This window comes from Trachemys scripta, chromosome 7 (assembly GCF_013100865.1).
Source record: "Trachemys scripta elegans isolate TJP31775 chromosome 7, CAS_Tse_1.0, whole genome shotgun sequence".
Taxonomy (NCBI): Eukaryota; Metazoa; Chordata; order Testudines; family Emydidae; genus Trachemys; species Trachemys scripta.
Genome location: NC_048304.1, coordinates 29,984,395 through 30,004,734, shown reverse-complemented (window position 1 = coordinate 30,004,734; position 20,340 = coordinate 29,984,395). Strand labels below are relative to the sequence as shown.

The 20,340-nt window shown below is 48.1% G+C and overlaps 1 protein-coding gene across 2 annotated transcripts in view; it reads left to right on the top strand.

Moving 5' to 3' along the window:
• Positions 1-20,340, top strand: part of PC (pyruvate carboxylase) — a 254,067-nt gene that overhangs the window by 23,592 nt on the left and 210,135 nt on the right. For both annotated transcript variants that reach the window (XM_034776012.1, XM_034776013.1), the window contains exon 2: positions 17,155-17,259. The gene's annotated coding sequence lies outside the window, so the exon portion shown is untranslated. The remainder of the gene's footprint in view (positions 1-17,154; positions 17,260-20,340) is intronic.

Here is a 20,340-nt window from a genome sequence, read left to right as displayed (position 1 = left end):
GTCTCAGCAGTGCCCAGTGCAATACCCGCCCCCCTCCCCCCCTCTGAGTCAGGGACTGCACAGAATCTAACACAATGGGGGCCCTGATGTCAGTCAGGTCTCTAGCTGCTACCATGGTGCTAATAAAAAAAAAAATACTACTTTAACTTCAAACTCATTTTGGAGTAAAACCTCTGTCCCCCTCTCCCCCCCCCCCCCCCAATAAAGATGCTTTCAAAACTAGCCTTTCACCCCATGTAGTGATGCCTCTACTAGGTGCAAGGATGCAGATTTCACTAATAGCAAAACACTGTAGCAGACCCCACAGTGCTCCGTTTGAGCAGGGTTTTGTGCCAGGTTAGAGAGGGAGGTGCTGTGTCGGTTCTCATGGGTCGTGCCAGCTGACAGCTTGCCAAGGTGCCAGTCTCAACTCCTGTGGTTGGCCCGATTTTGAAAGGGAACACATGATGATTGTTTGGGCTCTTTTATTTTTTTGCCTAACAGATTGCTTTTGTAGTCACATGGCCTACATGGCTTAAGTTAGAGCTTGGATAGATTTGATCTTTAATAGATCGCGTGCATGCAGAATTGGGTTTAAAAAAAAAAATCTGTGCAGATACGGTGTCCCATGGGCACTTCTCAAAGACAGATCATCCACCCGGGGCATGGCTAGAAATGGACAGGGTAGTGTCTAGGATTTGAGTAATACCCTTTAAATAGATCAGGACCCCCACTAGTTGGCCTCCCTGTCCTCTATTGTAGAAGCCACCAGAATGTAATGCAGCAGCCGTGTATATAAGTAGCTATATACAAACGTACAAGGCCTAGTTAATAAACACAGTTATTTGAAATCCAACTGCGTCTATGACAAAACTCATAGTCTTTGTTGCACAGAGCCTAAAGATACAAGAGCTGTAGAATGATTCAAATCGGAGGGAGGTCCCTTTCTCCATTTAGGTCATCTAGACCTTTTTTCTGCCCCCTCATAGACTTTAAGGGCAGAAGGGACCATTAGATCATTTTTTTTGCTCTGTTTGTGCACTACCTAGCACAATGGGGTCCTGTCCATGACAAGGACTCCTAGGCACAACAGTAATACAAATAATAAATAATACACCTATTTGTATAGCACAGGCCAGAGAATTTCACAGTTATCCTGTGTTGAGCCCAGTCACTTACATTTGACTAAATATCTTCCAGAAAAACCTCTAAGACCTCAAGAGATGAAGAATCCACCACTTCCCTTTGGAGATTGTTCCATTGTTTAATCCCCTGCTCTGTTAAAACTGTGGGCTTTGTTTCTCATTTGAATGTGTTTGGCTTTTAACTTCCACCCATTGGTCCTTGTCCTCCCTCTCTGCTAGATAAGAGCCTTTTAATACCCGGGATTTTCTCCATAGAGTTTGGATCTGTGCATTTGCTGCCAGCTTCAGTCATTCTTGAACATCTGCCAGTGGCATTTAAATAGAACTTCAGATGACCCCAGAGCTGTTGAGTGCACACAGGTCACCAGTCCAGGTGGGAATGGACTAACCATCTGCAGCAAGGGTAACAGCCCTAGAATCTAGGGGATCCTGTCCCTTTAAATAAAGGGCACTTGCTTTGATTAGCTTACTCAGCCGTGCTCTGATCTCTCCCATGTTCATTGGCATTTATTATTATTTGTATTACCATAGCACCTAGGAGCTCTAGTCCTAGACCAGGACTCCACTGTGCTAGGTGCAGTACAACCACAAAGCAAAGACGGTCCCTGCCCCAAAGAGCTTCCAATCTAAGTATAAGCCAAGAGACAACAGATGCAGACAGACAGACAGGGGCGTCTAAGGAATCAGCATGCTAGGCAGTGGTCTCAGACCAAAGGTCCATCTAGCCCAGTATCCTGTCTTCCAACACTGGCCAATGCTGGGTGCCCCAGAGGGAGTGAACAGAACAGGGAATCATCAAGTGATCCTCCCAAGCAGGATGGGCAGCATTGGAAAATACATGAAGGGGTTTGTTTCCAAATGTAACAAGTGGGCAACGGAGGCTGGCACCATGGGCTGATGGCATGTGGGCATTGACAGCTTGATGGTGAATGAAAGATGATGGGTAGGTGAGGAATGGCTGTGAAGGGCCTTGAAAGGGAAGACCAGTAGCTTATGTTTGTAACAATAGAGAAGGGGAAGCCAGCGAGGAGGGGTGACTCACTGGACCATCCCTCTCATGGAACAGCTCCCAAATAAAGTGGGCATCTTCCACAGCGGGATGGGATCTTTAATTACCTTTGCAGTGTTCAGTTCTAAGATGGCAATATTGCTTTTTGAGATGGGGTAAAACCGCAACTAAAGCCGGCATTCCAGGTGAGGATGTGCAGAACTTCTCCCTTGTATTGCCACGTGGCTCGATAGTCGCATTGTTGTGTAATGTGCTTCTGGATCCTGTTAATTTATTGGCCTCCGCATCCAATCTCAGTGACTTCCACAGGCTAAAATTATAAGTGTTTTTTTTATCTGTTTTTAAATGTTACCTCTTCAATTTAATTGGTTTTCTCTGAGTTCTGGCACATTGAAAGACAGTCTTTTACAGGACAGGAAGGATGGTCCAAGGGTTAGTGCACTAGCCTAGGACTTGAGAGGCCTGGGTTCAGTTCCATGCTCTGCCAATGACCTGCCTGTGTGACTCTGAACAAGTCACTTAGTCTATCTGTGCTCTGTTTCCCCATTTGGCAGACAGAAATGCCATCAAGCTGATGGGGGGGGGGGGTGCACAGCCTCTGACAAGGGGCAGGAAATGGGGCACCCTGGTATGGAGGAATGAGGGGCACTTAGAGCCCTTGGTGGAGGGGAGGAGACTGGATATGGGAGGGAATGGGGCAAGACACAGAACCCCTGGTGGGGGGCAGGGGGACAATTGGAGGGGGGGTAGGGAGTTGTGAGGAGTCCCTGAGCTAGGGAGTATGTCACCCAGGGAGCTGTAGGTGGGAATGGAGGGATGCAAGGAGCCCTGGTGGATGCAGTGAACTTGGCCAACACCAGCTATGAAGTGTGGAACCTTCCAGTAGTATTCCCTTTATCCTCACAGATGTCTTGTGAGGCTAACGCTATTAAAAGATCATGAGGTACTACGTGAGGTGTCTAAGTTCGTTAGATAGATACGCTATTCATTATTTTATATCTCTCTCTTGTATTCTGCTCTCATACATCAAACCCTAATCTCTTGCAATCTCTCCTCATATTCATATTTCCTGCTTCTAATGATATTCATTACCCTGCTCTAGACCTCCTTCCATTTCTGCTAGATTTGATTTTTGAACATCACTTGCCCATTTTTGCTGCTATTTGGCCTGAATTGTCCGTGCGTGGAGCTGGCAGATGGAATTTAATAGGAGCCCTGTATGATTAGCTCTAATCAGTAAAGGTCAAGACTAGATGTTTCTTTTCCCCTGCTTAAAAGGAGCATTCAGAGCAGCCTGGCTTTCCACTGGAGCAAATCTACTTAAGCCTGATTCTCTTCAATGAGTCTTGATGACTTAATAGGGACTCTTTCTGCTGCTATCTGAGCTTTGGTGCAGAGTTTGAATAGGTCTGACTCTTTTTAACATCCCAATAGGCCCTGCCAGTGTGTCTATAACGGTTTGGTGGGAACGAGGGGATATAATCTGGCTAGTGGAAGAGTCACAGTTCCTGAGGTAACTGCACCTCTGTCCTCCTTGAAGGCACCATACTTAGGCCTCAGGCCTCTAGCTGTCACCTTTCTTAGGGTGAGATCCTCTCCCTCCAAACTGGGCACCTCAGCTGCAGACTACTGCAACCCACTGTGGTCTGAGTGCCTGCAGTCCTGTTCTCCCAGGGGCAGTGACAGGGCTGACCAGCCAGCCTTCCCAAAGCAAAGCACTGTTTGTTCAGAATCAAAGCCTTCTGGAGAAAACAGAACTTGAAAACCATAAACAGTTTATATGCAGGCCTAGCTTAGTAGGTGTCACCCATCTTCCACATGGGGATCCTGGCAGCTCCAGAGTCCCTCAGGCCCCAGGTAGGGGCCTGTCCCTCTGGGCCACAGAAGGTCTTTTGCAAATCCTGGTAACGCAGGGTTGTGTATTTATCATCTCTCTCAGGGTACGTTCACACTGTGATAAAAGACCCACAGCATGGCCATGGCTGGCCTGGGTCAGCTGACTTGGGCTCAGTCTGCGGGGCTGTAAAATTGCAGCATAGATGTTCGGGCTCAGGCTGGAGCCCAGGCTCTGAGACTCTCCCCTCATGGGGTCTCAGGGCCTGGACTCCAGCCTGAGTGTCTACACTGCAATTTTATAGCTCTGAAGCCCAAGCCCGAGTCAGCTGACCTGGGCTGTGAGACTCAGGCTGTGTGGTTTCTACTGCCATGCTGTGTCTTTGCAAGTCAAGCATTGCAAACTCCACTTAAAAACTGAACCTCGCTGGCTTTTCCTGCTGCTGTGATCTCCCTTTTTATGCCTTCTCTGATCTGGAGAGCTGAACCATTTTGGAGCACAAAACAGTTTGGTTCAACTGCACTGGCCCAGCTGAATGGAGGAAGAGTGTCCCAGTGGTTAGCGTACTAGCCCACAATTGGGAGACCTGGGTTGAAGTATCCACTCTGTTACAGGCTTCCTGTGCCTCCTTGGGCATGTCACTTAGATCCAGCCCCTCAGATGGATTTAGGTGCCTAAAGAGCTTTGAGGATCTGGGCTTTAACCTCTCTATGCCTCAGATCCTTGTCTGTAAAATGTGGATAATTGTACCTTTACAGTGGTGGTGGTGGGAGGGTAAATGCAGTAAAGATTGCCAAGTGCTCAGCTGCTGTTGTAGAGGACTGTGTAAGTACCGGAGAGTGAATTGGCTTAAGTTTTGCCATATTTCCATGCTATCCTGAAATGCGGTGACTTCTGGGTACCTATCCCACAATGCTCAGCTACCCAGAATGATTTCGTATTTGTATTGGGGTAGCACCTAGGAACCCCAATCATGGCTCAAGGCCCCACTGTGCGCGCACACAATACAGGGACAGTTCTGACCCCAGAGAGCTTACGGTCCAAGTACAAGGGCTACAGAGGGAAGTTATTTCAGAATAAGGTAGGGTGTGAATTTAAAGGTCTATAGCTGTTCCAGTCAATTTCCCCATCTAGAAAAGCCCCAAGACTCAGTACTGCCAACTCCAAAGAGTAAACAAATCATGAGTCGGGCACCAAAAATCATGATTGCCTTAATCATGAGGTTTAAAAAAATGTATTTGTCTTCTGGTTTGAGAATGGGCACAGCAGGCAGTTGCAGTCACTGCTTTCTGCAGTGTCTCAACTCAGGCCCTAAATTACTAGTTGTTATGGATCCACAGGCTCACTGCTATGACCCCAGCTTTAGAACAGCCTCTGGGGGAAGCCCTTCAGTGAGCCAGACCCCCTAGGGGTCTCACTCTTCCTTCAGCCCTCCTGCTTCCCACTGTGAGCTCTGTTCAGGGAGTCCCACTGAGGCAGACCCTGGAGGGAGACTTGTACAATCTCAGGGAGCAATGCACCTCCGCCAGCATCTGCAGTGATCTAGGGTGACCAGATGGCAAATGTGAAAAATCGGGATGGGGTGGGGGTGGGGGTAATCGGTGCTTATATAAGAAAAAGCCCCACATATCGGGACTGTCCCTATAAAATCGGGACATCTGGTCACCCCACATTTACACAGCCTTGCCAAAACTGAAGGTTTTATTACTTCACTTGGAACGCAGCAGAGAGAACCCTTGGTTAGCATAGAGAGAAGGAACTTGCAGCACGGTCCATCTGGTTTAGCCCAGAGCCCTAACTAAGCAACGTATCCCACTCTTGGCTCCTGCTCTGTCCCCATTTGTCCAGGTTGCCCCCTCCTCAGTCCTTTATTGTTCAGCTGGTCAAACCCAGCTGGCTTCCTGCAGAGGGTGGAACATCCACGGTCATATTAGTTGCTGGGTAAAAAGTGTTCTGGGGGTTTGGCTTTGTTGTCTTCATGAGATGGGGCCCCGAACTCAAGCTGGCTAGGCGTCAGCCACACCTGGGCGGTACCCTGCCAGAGAGTAAACAGCCTGTTTCCACCCCTTCTGGTGCGCCCTCTATGGGTTTTCCCAAGGGTATGCAAATAATGCAGCATATAGGGGAAACTGAGGTGCACACAACATTCGTACAAAATATTACAGAAAATTCCTATTCCGTCACACTAATCGCACATTTTCCAAAGCTGGCAAAATGATTTGTGCTTCCCTTTTATAGGGAGAGACTTAGGAAGCTCAATCTATTTATTTTATCCAAGAGAAGGCTAGGAGGTGACTTGCCCATTGTCTAGAAGGACCTGTGTAGGGAGAAGGCTTGAGGGCTCTTTAGTCTGTGAGAGGAAAAAAGCAGAACAAGATTGAATGGTTAGAAGCTGAAGCTGGGCAAATGCACATGAGAAATTAGCCACGTGTTTTTAACTGGGAGAGGTGTTAACCATTGGAACAACTGACCTAGGGATGGGGTGTCCCTCAGTGTCTGTAAATCCAGATTGCATAAGATTATTAATATTTATTATTGGGGTAGCACCTGGAAGCCTCAGTCCTGGAGCAGGGAACCCTATTGTATACACTGTACAAACAGAACAAAAAGACAGTCCCTTTTGCAAGGAACTCGCACTCTAACTCAAACAGAAGTTAGGAGCTTGATGCAGTTACTGGATGAGATTCTCTGGCGTGTGCTATGTAGGAGGTCAGAGTAGATGACTTGGGATGAGTCCTTCTGGCCTTAAAAATCTGTGAAAATGTTGGCCTTGGATTTCATGATCACAGGCAGATAGGGTGACCAGATGTCCCGATTTTATAGGGACAGTCCCGATATTCAGGGCTTTTTCTTATATAGAGACCTATTGCCACTCCCACCCCCGTCCCGATTTGCTGTCTGGTCACCCTACAGGCGGAAGTTAGGACTTGAAGAAATACTAAGCACAGCTGCAAAAGAAACATTTCTTTGCCCATCGTATTGTCATTTTTCTGACTGTGCACTTCAAAAATGTAGTTTGTATGTATTTCCCCCCCCGTACTGGACCGGACCGGCTTACTCTCACCTCTGCCCCCAAGTGCATCTCCTTCCGCAAAGAACAACAATGCTTTTGCAAGCAAGGAGGGAGGAATTACTTACAAATGCTTTGAATTCTTTGGATTTTGCACAAGTCCCTGGCAGCTCAAGACAATCTTGTTTCCTCCCCCCCCTTTGTTTCACATGATTCGAGTGGTCAGATTATCAATCTCAAGAACTCCAAAGCAAACATTCTGGTTTACATTTTTCTCTAACCTTCCCCAAGGTGAATTGTGAGAACTCTGACTGAATGCTTTGCAGACTGTTCACTAGGCAAAGAGGTATGTTCTTACTTGTTAACTAACAAGGTTTGTAGTTTTCATGTGTGTTAGCAGGTCAAGATAAGGACTAAGGAGTTACTAGGACTAGTATGGATGCATGCCACATATGCCAGACTGCCCATGTTTGTTCTTAACCTTGGGTATAAGAGATGCAGGTGCAAATGCAGGAGAACGCCATCAGGTTGAGTTTTAGTGTCTGTGCTAGAACACAACCAGCTAACTTCACTAAAGCCTTGTCTTCTGTAGGAAAAAAGATTCCTAGATTTGTAAGGTCAGAAGCCACCACTGGATCATCCACTCTGCCCTCCATTTATATCACTGGCCAGAGACTGTCACCCATTTACCCCTATATTGAGTGCAATAACGTGTTTGACTAATGCATCTTCTAGAAAGGCAGCCAGTCTGGATTCACAAACATCGAGAGATGCGGAATCCACCACTTCCTTTGGGAGTGTGTTCCTGTGCTTGATAGCCCTCGTTATTAAAAATTTGTGTTTTCTGCCTAATTTTGTATTTGTCCGGCTTCAGCGTCTAGCCAATAGTTCTTGTTCTGCCTTTCTTCACTAGAATTGAAAAGCCTTTTATTTTCTTCCTGCAACGATTCTTATGTACTGGGATCAAGTCACCTCTTGATCGTTTTTTATTAAGCTGAACAGATTGAACTTAAGTCACTGGGCTCAAAACAGGGGTAGCTGGGTGAAATTTAAGGGTCTGTAATATACAGGAGGTCAGGCTAGATGATATAATAGTCCCCTCTGGCCTTAAACTCTCTGTATCTCACTGCAAGGCGTTTTTTTCCAGCCCTTGGATCATTTTTATGGCTCTTCTCTGCACCCTCTCCCATTTTTCAAAATCCTTTCTAAAATGTGGACACCAGAACTGGATGCAGTAGTCCAGGATCAGTCTCCTCAGTGCCGTATACAGAGGTGAAATCACCTCCCTGCTAACGTGGAGGCAAACATGAGGCAAACTCTAGGCTCCCCACTAACGTTTACCTTGATCAGCTAACGTGTGAGGATTTCACCACATCTTTTGCTAATGTGGTCAGAGCATTTCTTTTTTTTTTTTTTTTTTTTTTTTTTTTTTTTCTTAGTGTGGGTGCATCTTAAAACCTCAGGCCAGATCTACACTAGAAACTTTTGCTGGTATAGTAATGTCCTAGATTAAGAGATTTTAAGGCCAGGGGGCGCACTATGATCCACTAGTCTGACTACTTGTAAAGCACAGGCCATAGGCCAGCCCTGAATTAATTCCTGGTTGAACTAAAGCAGATATTTTAGAGGGGGGATAAATTGAAAAATTGCCCATGACGTCTTCTAGGGAGAGGGAGAGTGTTGTGTGACTTCTCTGACCTTTTTGTACCAGCAAAATTCCTGGTGTATGTGCAGTGATACTGGCATAAGTTCTTTTGCTGGCATAGCTTATTTCACTTGGGGATGGTATAACCTCTACTGGCAAAATCACTTTGTTTTGCAGATAGAAGCTGCGTCTGTTTAGGATTTGCTGGGAGAGTTATACCGGCAAAGGTGGTCTAGGGTAGACATTGCCTGAATAGACCAGACAGATAGAAGGAGCACATAGGTGCAGAAAGGTGAATTGACTTGGGCCTTGACTATGCTAGAAATGGTTGGCTAGTAGAGCTATGCCTGTAGAGCTCTAGTTCAAACAGAAATTAATTCAGGGAAGTCCTATGTTATGCAGAAGGTCAGACTAGATGATCATAGTGGTCCCTTATGAGGTAGGAACGTAGACACAGCTGTTACTAACAACAAAGGATTGTCTTGCTGGTATAACTGTGCCTATGCTAGGGCTTATACCAGCAGTTATGTCAGTAAAAGAAAACTAAACTGCATTCTTAAACAATCTTGCTATGCCTACTATCCGTTTTAGGTGTAGACCAGGTCTTGGCTGGTCGCACAGTAGCAGAGCTGAGAGGAGAATACAGGCTTCTTTGACTTCCAAGTTAGTGCCCTTTCCACTGGATCACAATGCCTAACAGAGGACCTGACTCCGGAACAGGTCTATTGCACTTGAATTGTGTTGCCATTGCGGGGGTAGGAGGGTGCATAGGACTGGAAGGGACCTTCCGGGTCACTGAGTCCTGTTCCTAGCGTGATACGCTCTCCCCAGCTGTTCCAAGTTTATCACTGAGTGGCTGGCTGTGAAAGTTGCCAGGTGCTGTCTAGTTTTCAAGAAGCAGCCTTTGCAGTAACAATACTATTCAGCAGCTCCGCTGAGGTGCTGTGAAGTGTTTCAGAGTTGCAAGGGCGAAATGCAGGGGAGATTAAAAGAGGAATTAACATGTCTCCCATGATAAGGGCAGGACTGTGCGTGTGCGTTGAAGATAGTGGAAAGAGTCAAAGCACTGGGAGGGCAGTTAGGGCCAATGGAGGTGTTACAGAGAAATCCGACTGAGCAACATGGAATGAAGACTCACCAGCAAGCTCCTTAGAGCCGAGAGAATGTGGGTTGATAGGGTCTCTTGACTTTGACTCTAAGGGTATGTCTACACTGGTGGAGTTACATCGCCACTCAGAGAGCTGTTGTGTGTTCACACTGTCAGCTGTCTGCGCAATAGTGTGTTCACACTTGTGGCACTTGCATCGGTATTCGGGGTGGTGCCTTCTGGGCAGCTATCCCACAGAGCATCTCTTCCTCTTCTGCTGCTGAGAGTTGTGGGAAGGCAGAGGAGTTTGAGGGGTATCCCGGGTCCTTTCCCAATGCCCTGTGATGCATTGCTTCACATCCCAGCAATCCCTGTGCTTCTGTCCGCATTTGGCACCATCTTTCAATGGTTTGTGTAGTGTATACCCAGCATCTTCGGGCTGCAGGAATGGATCCCGCACTGTTGACCAATATGCTGCTCGCTCTCACTAACATGTCATGAGTGGCAGTGGAGCTATTCCTTAAACTACAAAGGCAAGAGGAGTTTGACGTTGATCTCGCCATGCGTTGTAGCTATGACACGAGATTGCTTGTGGCATTCACGGAGGTGCTGACCACAGTGGAACGCTGCTTTTGGGAAACAAGCACTGAGTGATGGGATCACATGGTGATGCACGTCTAGGATGATGAGCCCTGGCTGCAGAACTTTTGGATGAGGAAAGCCACCATCATGGGACTGTGTGATGAGCTCACCCCAGCCCTGTGGCGTAAACACATAAGAATGAGAGCTGCCCTGCCGTTGGAGAAGCACGTGGCGATTGCACTGTGGAAGCTGGCTACTCCAGACTGCTACTGATCGGTCACTAACCAGTTCGGAGTGGGAAAGTCGACTGTTGGACTCATGTTGATAGAAATGTGCAGGGCCATTATTCGCATCCTGCTCTGAAAGACCGTGACATTGTGGGTCCCAGGAGGAGGTGGGGTCCCGGGATGGTTAAAGATTTGTGTATGTCCAGCTATCATATGCAACCTTGTCCTTTGGAGTACAGTGCAGCAGCGGGTACTGTACTTCAGCAGGGCTAAACTGCAGAGCAACAGGTGTTGAGTGCAGTGGGTACTGGGAGTCTGCAGGGCTGGACTATGACGGGGGAGGAGTGGAATGCAGCGGGTACAGACTGGAGCCAGGAGGTTGATAAGAGTGTGTTGGTGGTGTCTGGGGGTCACATGGGGAAGAGTTTTTTGTGATAGCGGCTGCAGGGGAGGGTGGGCATGGAGCTGCTTGGTTTGCAGTGCTAGTATCATCTGGAGCGTGTCCGCTTGGCGCTCCATAATGTTTAAGAGCCGCTCCGTGGCTTCGTTCTGATGCGTCACATTCTCCTTTCGGTCCCTCTTCTCGCTTTCCCACCACTCCTTCAATTCTTGTTTTTCGGCCACGGAGTGCATCATGACCTCACGCAGAAAGTCCTCTTGAGTTCTTCATGGCCACTTTCTAATTCTGCACCGCCGTTCAGCTGGTGATAACCAAGAGGGAGGCTGGGCTCCCAAGATCATATCTGTGGAGCCAAAATGCAAATTTTATAGAAGCAGTATTGTTTGCAACACAGACCACTGATTCAGTGATTTAAAACACAGCCACTATTCACATACCTGTCACTAACTGGCGGACCCAAGGCAAGCACACGTGAGCCACAAGACCCCCAAATGGTGAGTAACCACAGGGGCAGGTGAGATCAGTGTTCCAGGACTGTACTGTACACTGGGCACGTAGCTCTTGGGAAGAGCCAGCACTGTAGGGGGGCCTTATAATCATTCCTGTCCCCACATTTTCCACAGGCTGTGTTCGTTGTGGAAGACCTGTTATACCAATAAAAACTAGCAGGATCTTATTAAAGGGGACAAGATAAAGATGTCACATTTATTATGATAACAATTTGATTTATGACCAATAACGAATATCTTAATCCTTATATACACACACATTATACCTAATATACATACACACAGCCATCAGATGTTCTGCAGCTGCTGCATAGTTACCAGTCCTACTTGAGTCTGTGGCTTGAGTTTGCAGCTTGGGTTCGTAGCTTGTGGTGGCTAACTGGCCAGGAAAGCCGGGCACAAGGACGAGCTGGGTCTCTGGGCGTGCACCGATGCCCTTCCATGTTGGCAGCAGAATGTTACCCTCCTCCAAAGTTTTCCATCTCACCCATCCTTTTTGTAGGCTTTAGTTTGAATCCAGAGTCTATAGGTCTTGCTGTGTCATGCTGCCTCTGGTTTGGGGATTGATCACCCGTCAATTGCAGACATGACTTTCAGACTCGGACCGGGCTTTGATCTTCCTTCTATTGTACCTTTTCTTTTTAGGGTGGATTCTTCTTACTTTGTTGGGGCTCTTGTCTGCATCTTCAGCCCTTGGTGTTTGAACTCTATTTAATCAGGACAGGCTGGGGCTGGAGGTTGATTCCATCATCCATCCATACCTCATTCACACATCTAAACTAAACTAATAAGATTACAGCAGGGTTTGCAAAAATGAAGGTTGCAGCAAGCCCTTACAAAATGGAGTAAGCGTTGTAAAATGGGGTTTGAATTACAATATGGCAAACAGTGAACAGAAGTTACACTGTAGGCAAGTGTAATAAATGGTGAACAGAAGTTACAATCCTGAAACAGTGCAAGTCTTAGTGATTTAAGCAGGAATTGGATTGATAGTAAAACTTACAAAGGCAGCTGACTGAACAGCTATGGCTCTTAACAAGCAGCTTAATTGTCAATTAGCCAGTTATTGGGGTAACCGGTTTTATGAATGAATATTGTTTCATTCATAAAACTTTACTTATGAAGTTACATTAATAAAGTGAACAATTTCATTCATCAGTTCTACACCTCTTGCTGCTGAGGGTGAGCAGGGAATCAAGGGAGGGTCTTCTCCAAGACTGCGGCTTCTGCCCTGGCCCTTATGTGGCTCTCGCCTGTGTGCAGCAATGGTCGTGTGTTGTGTCCCACTCTTCTCCCTCTCCCCCCCCGCCCCCCAGTGATGGCAGAGTGGCACGGGAAAGTTACCCTTAATGGGGCAAGAAACAAAGCAGCTCTGCCAAAGATCCTGCAGCAGCGGATTGCCCAGTATCTCCATGAGAGTTTCATGGAGATCTGAGGCAGATTCCCGTGAAGTGAGGGAGTCAATCAACATCCTGTTCCACCCCTCAGACTAGGCATGTGGTGGTATGCACATCTCCTGTTTGTGCTTCGCCAAGCTCTGACTGGTTATACTCCTCCGGGGTAGAGAAGAGCTCCTGGCTGCATGAATCTAACCTCCAAGTCATTCTCTGTCTCTGGGTCCCCCATCCCGCTCCATCCAAGATTTCCTCCTCCTGGCTTGGTCCACTCTTGACTGGCACACGAGCCACCGATGTATCCACAGTGGCCTTCGCAGTGGAGGTGGGGTCACCACCAAGTATCGCATCCAGCTCTTTGTAGAACTGGCAGCTCGTGGGCGCAGCACCGGAGCGGCGGTTTGCTTCCTGCGCCTTGTGGTAGGCAGGGCCGGCTTTAGCAAGAGCGGGGCCCGATTCCTGGGGGCGGGGCTTGCTGCAAGCCCCGCCCCCAGGAATCGACCCACGCCGCGCCGGGGGGGCCGGGGCCGACCCGAGCCGCGGGGACCGGGCCGGAGCCGAGCCGGGCCGGAGCCGCTGGGGCCTGCGGGAACGGGCCGCGCCTCCCCGGAGCCCTTCTCCCACCCCCACCACCCCAGCTTACCTTGTGCTGCCGGCCTGCCCCTGCTTCTTGGGCGGAGCGTTCAGGGGAGGGGAGGAGGGGGAAGTGAGCTGGTGGCGGGGTGGACAGCTGCAGCACGGGGCCCTCTTGGCGCGGGGCCCAATTCAGCTGAATCGGCCTAAAGCCGGCCCTGGTGGTAGGCGTTCTGCAGCTCCTTCACTTTGGCCCTGCACTGCAGTGTGTCCCGATCATGGTCCCTTTCTGGCATGCATCGTGAAATCTGTCCGTAGGTGGTATAATTCCTATGGCTTGAGTGCAGGGGGGCTGGCAAGGGAGGGAGGGAGATGGGGGGCCGCTGCACATGGAGGGCCCGGGGCTGGGAGCGCAGAGGCTGCTGCAGCCCGCAGGGCAGCACGGTGGGGTCCGGGCGGGGGCAGCGCGGGGCAGGCAGAGGCCGGGTGGGTAGCGTGGCCCAAATCCCCACTGCTTCTAGGGGAGCCCCGCACCTCTCCCACCCACTTTTGGCTGTGCTGCGCTCCAGCGGCTGCAGCTCTTTCCTGGCAGGTCGCGCCCCCTGCCCCGCCCCGGGCACATGCGACATGCAGGCCGCCGCTGGCAGGGAGCCCCGTACCTCTCCCTCCCGCTCTCGGCTGTGTTCCAGCGGCTCCTTCCTGGCGGGGCTATTCTCCACCCTCGTGCTGCCCACCCAGCCCCTGCCCGCTCTGCGCTGCAGGGCTGGAGCAGCCTCTGCGCTGCACTCCCGGCTCCGGGCCCTCCATGTGCAGCAAAACTGCGCTCTTTTTTTTTTTTTTTTTCTCTCTCCCCCTCCACGCCCCCAGGCGTCCCAATATTTTCTCTCTCTGATCTGGTCACCCTATCTGTAGCACAGGCAGGCAGAATTTGCCTACAGCTGGAATTTAGCAAACAATTCTCATACACAAGCCAGAAAGAAATTCAGCTGCCTCTGGCCTCGCATTGCTGAGCCAGCATGCTAAACAGAGGCTCCTTTTGTCACTAAGGCATGTCCAGACTACGATTTCAAGGTGTGATTACATTAAATTTACATCTGCTGACACATCGGAAAATAGGGCTTGTTTTCTTTCAATCCTGCAGAAAAATTCTGCTTTTCAGTGCAATAGCTAAACCCAAAATGTTTTGATTCAAAATGGTGCTGCGATGTCTCATGAAACTTGTAGTTCAGCGAGGGGGAAGGGGTCTTATGCTCCCATTCTCTTTTGTGGGCTGTGCTCTCTGCCCAGACTACATCTCCCATGATGCATCACTTTCTCTCCTCTTTTTGAGGAGGCGATGTCTCTTATGAGTCCCTGGCCATGGTGCATCATGGAAGATGTAGTTCAGTCAGATTATGCCTGGGCTCATAGATTGGTGCTGCACAGTACCCCACCAAGATCAGAACTCCATTTTGCAGCACCTGGCACAGACCCCATCCCCTGACTGAGATGGGGGGCCCCCATCCTGCCAGACACTGCACAGACCCCATTATTGAGATCAGGGCCCCTGTTGTGCCAGCTGCTACAATAGTATGAGATGGATCCCTTGTCTGATCCAGTCTGGCAGTCCCAGTATTACTCCCATGATCGTTAGCCTAGTGGGCAGTAGTGGTGGATGCTTGCTGCTTTCACATAGACTCAAGGTGCCTACTAGAGTGTCTCTTGAATTGTTGCATCTGCCTCTTGTTGCATCTGACTGCCAGCTTGTCTGATGTGGTTGACGCCAATCCGGTCTCTAGCTGTCAAAGCACCTCAGTCCAAGCGCCGTGAATGAGACAGCTGCAAGAAAAGGCCCCAGCTGATGCTCAGTTAAATCCTGCTCTTCCTGTCAGGATTCATTAATTTTTCAACTCCAACCTTTCCCCCCTCCCTCCATGAATACCGCGTTTTGTAACAGATGCCGTGTCTTGTTCAATACTGAAATATCAGCTGCCTGGTCCTTGTTCGTCATTCCCATGTGACAGCGTGCTGCTCAGTTGTATTGTGGTGGTGGTCTAGAGGCTACAACTGAGATTGGGGGCCCTGTTAATCTGGGCGCCTCACAGGACCCCTAATGCGGATGCAATTATACTGGGATAAAAGTGCTTATACTGGTAACGCTATTCCCATGTAGGAAGGAGAATCAGCTATACTGGTGTATACGGGCATAACTTTATATGGGCATAACTGCTGGCCATTTGTCTATGTCCACCTGTTTCGGTGCAGGGTTTGTCGATTCAGGGTGATGTGCTGGAAAAAGGGAGGGTGTAAATTTTAAAGTGCTAGAACTGATACCAGGCCCTTCAATCTAGTAGAAAAGGTCTAGCAAGATCCAGCGGCTGGAAGCTGCAGCTCGACAATTCAGACTTGAAATAAGGCAAATAATTTTTTTTTTTTACCAGTGAGAGTTATTAACCATTGAAACAATTTACCAAGGGCTGGGACAGATTCTTCATCACCTGCCATTTTTAAATCCAGACTGGATGTTTTTTCTAAAAGGTCCATGCTTGTTCAACAAGGAATTAATTCAGGGCAGTCCTGTGGGGCCTGTGGTATACAGGTCAGACTAGATGATCATAGTGGTCCCGTCTAGCTTTATAATTTGAGTCTATTCTGGAGTAACTCCGGGAAGGGGGGAGGCTTTTATTCTGGAGTCAGTTTCTAAAGTGGATCACCCTAGTTCTGGAATAAGAGCGTCCACATGGGGAGCTATTGTGGAATAACTACTGCGGAAGTTATTCCGAAATCCCTAATGCCTGTCAATTTTGCTGTGTACCCAAGCCTCTGATTGGAAGCTCTTTGGGGGCAGAGACTTCTGTGTTTGTACAGCATCTAGTGGAGAGCTCCATAACTAGAGCTCCTAGGCACTACCGTAATCCACATATAAATCAATTTTAAAAAATCAGACCCGATAATTGAAATGGTTATACTGGTACAAAATCTGTACAGGCCTAGAACAGGCCTAAGCAGACAAACGGTGAGAGGGGAAACAGCTCTCACTGGAATAGTTATACTGATCTGTGTGCGCTGAAGTGACTTGCCCAATGTCCTACATGGAGCAGGTCTCCCAGACTGCAGGCTAACACCTTGACCACTGATTCATCCTCTCTAGATGAGCCAACCACTTGGTGTGATGACTTGAGCTGATGTCTGTCTCCCTTGAAGCTCAGAGGGGATCGGATTGCTCTCTAGAAATGCATCCAGGTGCAAATCCCAGGGAGAGAGAAGAGTTGTTGAAGCTCAAGGACCATATCAGCACAAGAACAAATGGGAATAAACTGGCCAGGAATCAGTTTCAGCTAGAAATGAGAATCCTAGAATGTCAGGGTTGGAAGGGACCTCAGGAGGTCATCTAGTCTAATCCCCTCCTCAAAGCGGGACCAATCCCGAGACAGATTTTTGCCCCAGATCCCTAAACGGCCCCCTCAAGGATTGAACTCAGGCCCATGCTCAAACCCCTGAGCTATCCCTCCTCCCCACAAGAGGAGGGAGATTCTGGAGGAGCAGAGAAGCAAACATTGATAAGTTTCTGACCAGGAGCCTATGACATGGCTGCCTGCGACAGCAGGGACTGGACTCGCTGACTCGGGAGGGTTTTTTTCCAGCCATGGGTTTGAAGCCCTGGGTTTTCTATTCCCTCAGCAATTGCAACTCTGCACCAAGTGCTATTCTCAGCACAACTCTCCCTGGCTCGTTTTATTGTTGTTTTGCTTCCCTTAACTTTCTTCTTTTGTCTCTGCAGGATAAAGCCTTTCCCCGCCTGGAAACCCAGCTCGGATCGGAGACCGCGCCCTGTTCCTCACCCACGATCCCAATGCGCTAGAAGTGAGGTGCAGGCTCCCTGAACGTAGGTCTCTTTGGCTTTTCCTACTAAAACTCTCTTCACAGGGACATGTTTGACTTCTAAGGCTGCTCAGCTTTGCTCCTCTGTTACATTCCCTCTCTGCGGTCTGGGAAGAGAAATCACTTCTCTGAATAATCTGGTTTGGTTTTTATGTTGCTTAAAAAGCAGCGCCGCCCAGAGGATTCAGGGGGCCTGGGGCAAAGCAATTTCAGGGGCCCCTTCCATAAAAAAAAAAAATTGCAATACTATAGAATACTATATTCTTGTGGGGGCCCCTGTGGGGCCTGGGGCAAATTGCCCCACTTGCCCCCCCTCTCGGAGGCTCACTTGACAGGCAAATTACAAAACCAAATGAGAGCATGTGACCTACTGGATACAGCACTGGTCTGGGATTCAGGATTCCTGGGTTCTACAAGTGTATGCTTTGCAGGGCAGGAGCTGTCTCTTGCTATGGGTCTATGTGGTACTGGGCGCAAGACTAAACTCCTTCTCTTTAGGGTAGCACCTAAAGGTCCCAACAAAGATGGGGGCCCTATCATGCTGGGTACTGCAAGAGGCAGTCCCAGTTCCCCCCAAATCACACTCTAAGCAAAGCTTGGGAGGAGAAACTGAGGCACAAGGCAGGGACGTGTCTTACCCAAGGTCCCACAGTAGATCAGTGGCAGAGCTGGAGCTAGATCCCGCAGGTCCCTGCCTCCTAGTCTGGTGCCTTAACCACTAGACCATACTGCTTCAAGTTTGTAGACTGTATAGAGGCAGTGTAGGCTAGTATAGGGGATAGAGCACTGGACTGGGAATCAGGTTCTTTTCTGATGATCTTTGGTAAGTCACTTTCCTGCTCAGTGACTCAGTTTCCTCATCTGTAAAATGGGAATCTTCAAAATAAGATTCCAGGATTGTCACTCTGTGTGCCACTGTGAAGTCTAGAATGTCTTGAGTCAGCATGAAGCGATGGAAGTAGCTTGGCTGAGAGCTCTTTTTGTTCAGAATATCACCAGGTTCAATCATCGCTGGGATTCGTGGTCTGTTACCAGCCAATGTTTAAGTTCTCAGCCATTTTTTTTTTTTTTTTTTTTTTTTTTTTTTTAAACCTACATGACTTCCTGAATTACACCTGTGACACAGCCTGGGCTTTCAGCTACCAGTAATGATACTGGCCTCTTTCTTTTAAAGTGCTTTGAGATCTATTGAAGAGAAGCGCTAGATAAGAGCTAGATGGTATTATCAGATAGCATTTGCAAAAACATTAATTAAAGTGAATTAACTCCCGTGCCACAATCTCTAGGTGTTCATAACAAATCTTGGGTTGTCCTGTTCGTTGTGGACAGGACTGGGAACAATCCTTTGTCACATGTCTGCATTATGCTTCACGATGTTCATTGGAGCCTGGGAATAAGCCGTTTGAAGTGTCCTCGTTAGAATTTCCAGTTGTGCTGTTTAATAGAGATGGACAGAATTTTTCAGGTGAAACTTGTTTTCACCATAAAATGCAGGTTTGTTGTTGACTGAAATGTTTCATGAATTTGTGCCGAACCAAATTGTTTCAGTTGGAAAATATATTAAAGTTTTGATTTTTTTTTTAATTCAAAATGACTGTTTCAATTTTTTCTTCAGTTTTGTTTAAAAAAAAAAGTGTTTAAAAAAAAAAAAACACTTCAAACTCAACAAAACATTTTGCTTTGAACTTTTTTTCTTTTTGGAGAATGGAAAAAAGTTTTTTAAATTTCATTTCTGACCAACCCAAAACCAATTTTTAATTTTTTTTTTTCTGGTTTAACCAATGAATTGAAAACTCATTTATTTGTACAGCTCTGGGTGATGCATGTTTATCGCCAGTAAATCATGACACTCTTCAGCACAACTGCACATTCAAATCTAGAGCGAGCGCGGTGATGGAGAGGCCGTGTGTGAATCTAAGCACATAAACAGATGCCAAGGGTGGGGTTAGTGGTTTGGTGCCAGTGGGGACCGATGGATGCTTGCCATTCATTCCTGTACTAAATGGCACCAGCAATGAGTCAGTTTGTTTTCCACCAGGCTTGAGTTAGTGTTTGGTGTCACTTCCGTTCCGTGTAAAGTAGATTTATGGAGCATGGTTAGTGGTGGTGTCATTTCCTTACATGCACGTGCAGCCTAAAATCAGAGCTCAAAACTCCTCTTTGGTGGCTGTGTGATCTAGTAGCTAGGGCCCCGAACTGGGAGTATGGACACTTTTTGGTTCTATTGGCAGTGTCTCTGACACTGACCTTGGGCAACCCCTCTTGGGGCCTCAGTTTCCCCTCTCTTTTATTTAGACTATAAGATCTTTGGGGCAAGTAAGGCCTGTCTCATTATGTGTCTGTGTAGCACCCAGCATGATGGGGAGGGGCTCCCCCTGCTCTCAGTCAGAGGGATAGGTCTGTGTGGCACCTAGCATGGTTGGGGGGAGGGGGACTCCCCAATCTCAGTTGCAGAGTAGGGGTATCTGTGTAGTGCTCAGCACCAGGGGCTACCCATTGCCCCACATTGCCTTGTAATGAGTACATTTGGAAACCTCCCTAAATTAGCTGGTTTAACGAACGTGCAATTAATGGACTCTGGGGGCTACTCATCTCTAAACTGATATTTCCTGCAGCTGTATGATTCATGCCTGTGTTTTCACTCCAAGCTAGTCTCTCTCCCCATGGACTGCCAGAGATACAAAGGCTGGAAGAATATACTGGGCTATGAGTGGATTGTCTTGAATAAGATAAGAATGTTGCAGCTGTGTAAACCAGTATATCTCCACGGTAATGTCTGTTAATTGCATTTAATATCACACACACACACACACACACACAGCCTTCCAACCCTCAGAACAAAAGGCGTTTCAGTTGCAGCAATTGGAAATGAAGTGGCATTTAAAAGGATAAATCATAACATACAGCTGAATGCTCAGAGGTTTGGGCTTGAACCCTGTAAGTCACTGCCAGACCTCCTCCCATCACTTCCCTAGCAGCTGATGGCACGCAGTGCCTCTCAGAATCGGGCCTGCATTCGGCAGTTTGAAGCAAGCTTGCCCATAGAGTGACATCCAGGGAAGAGGGCTTGGGGAGAAGGTGGGAG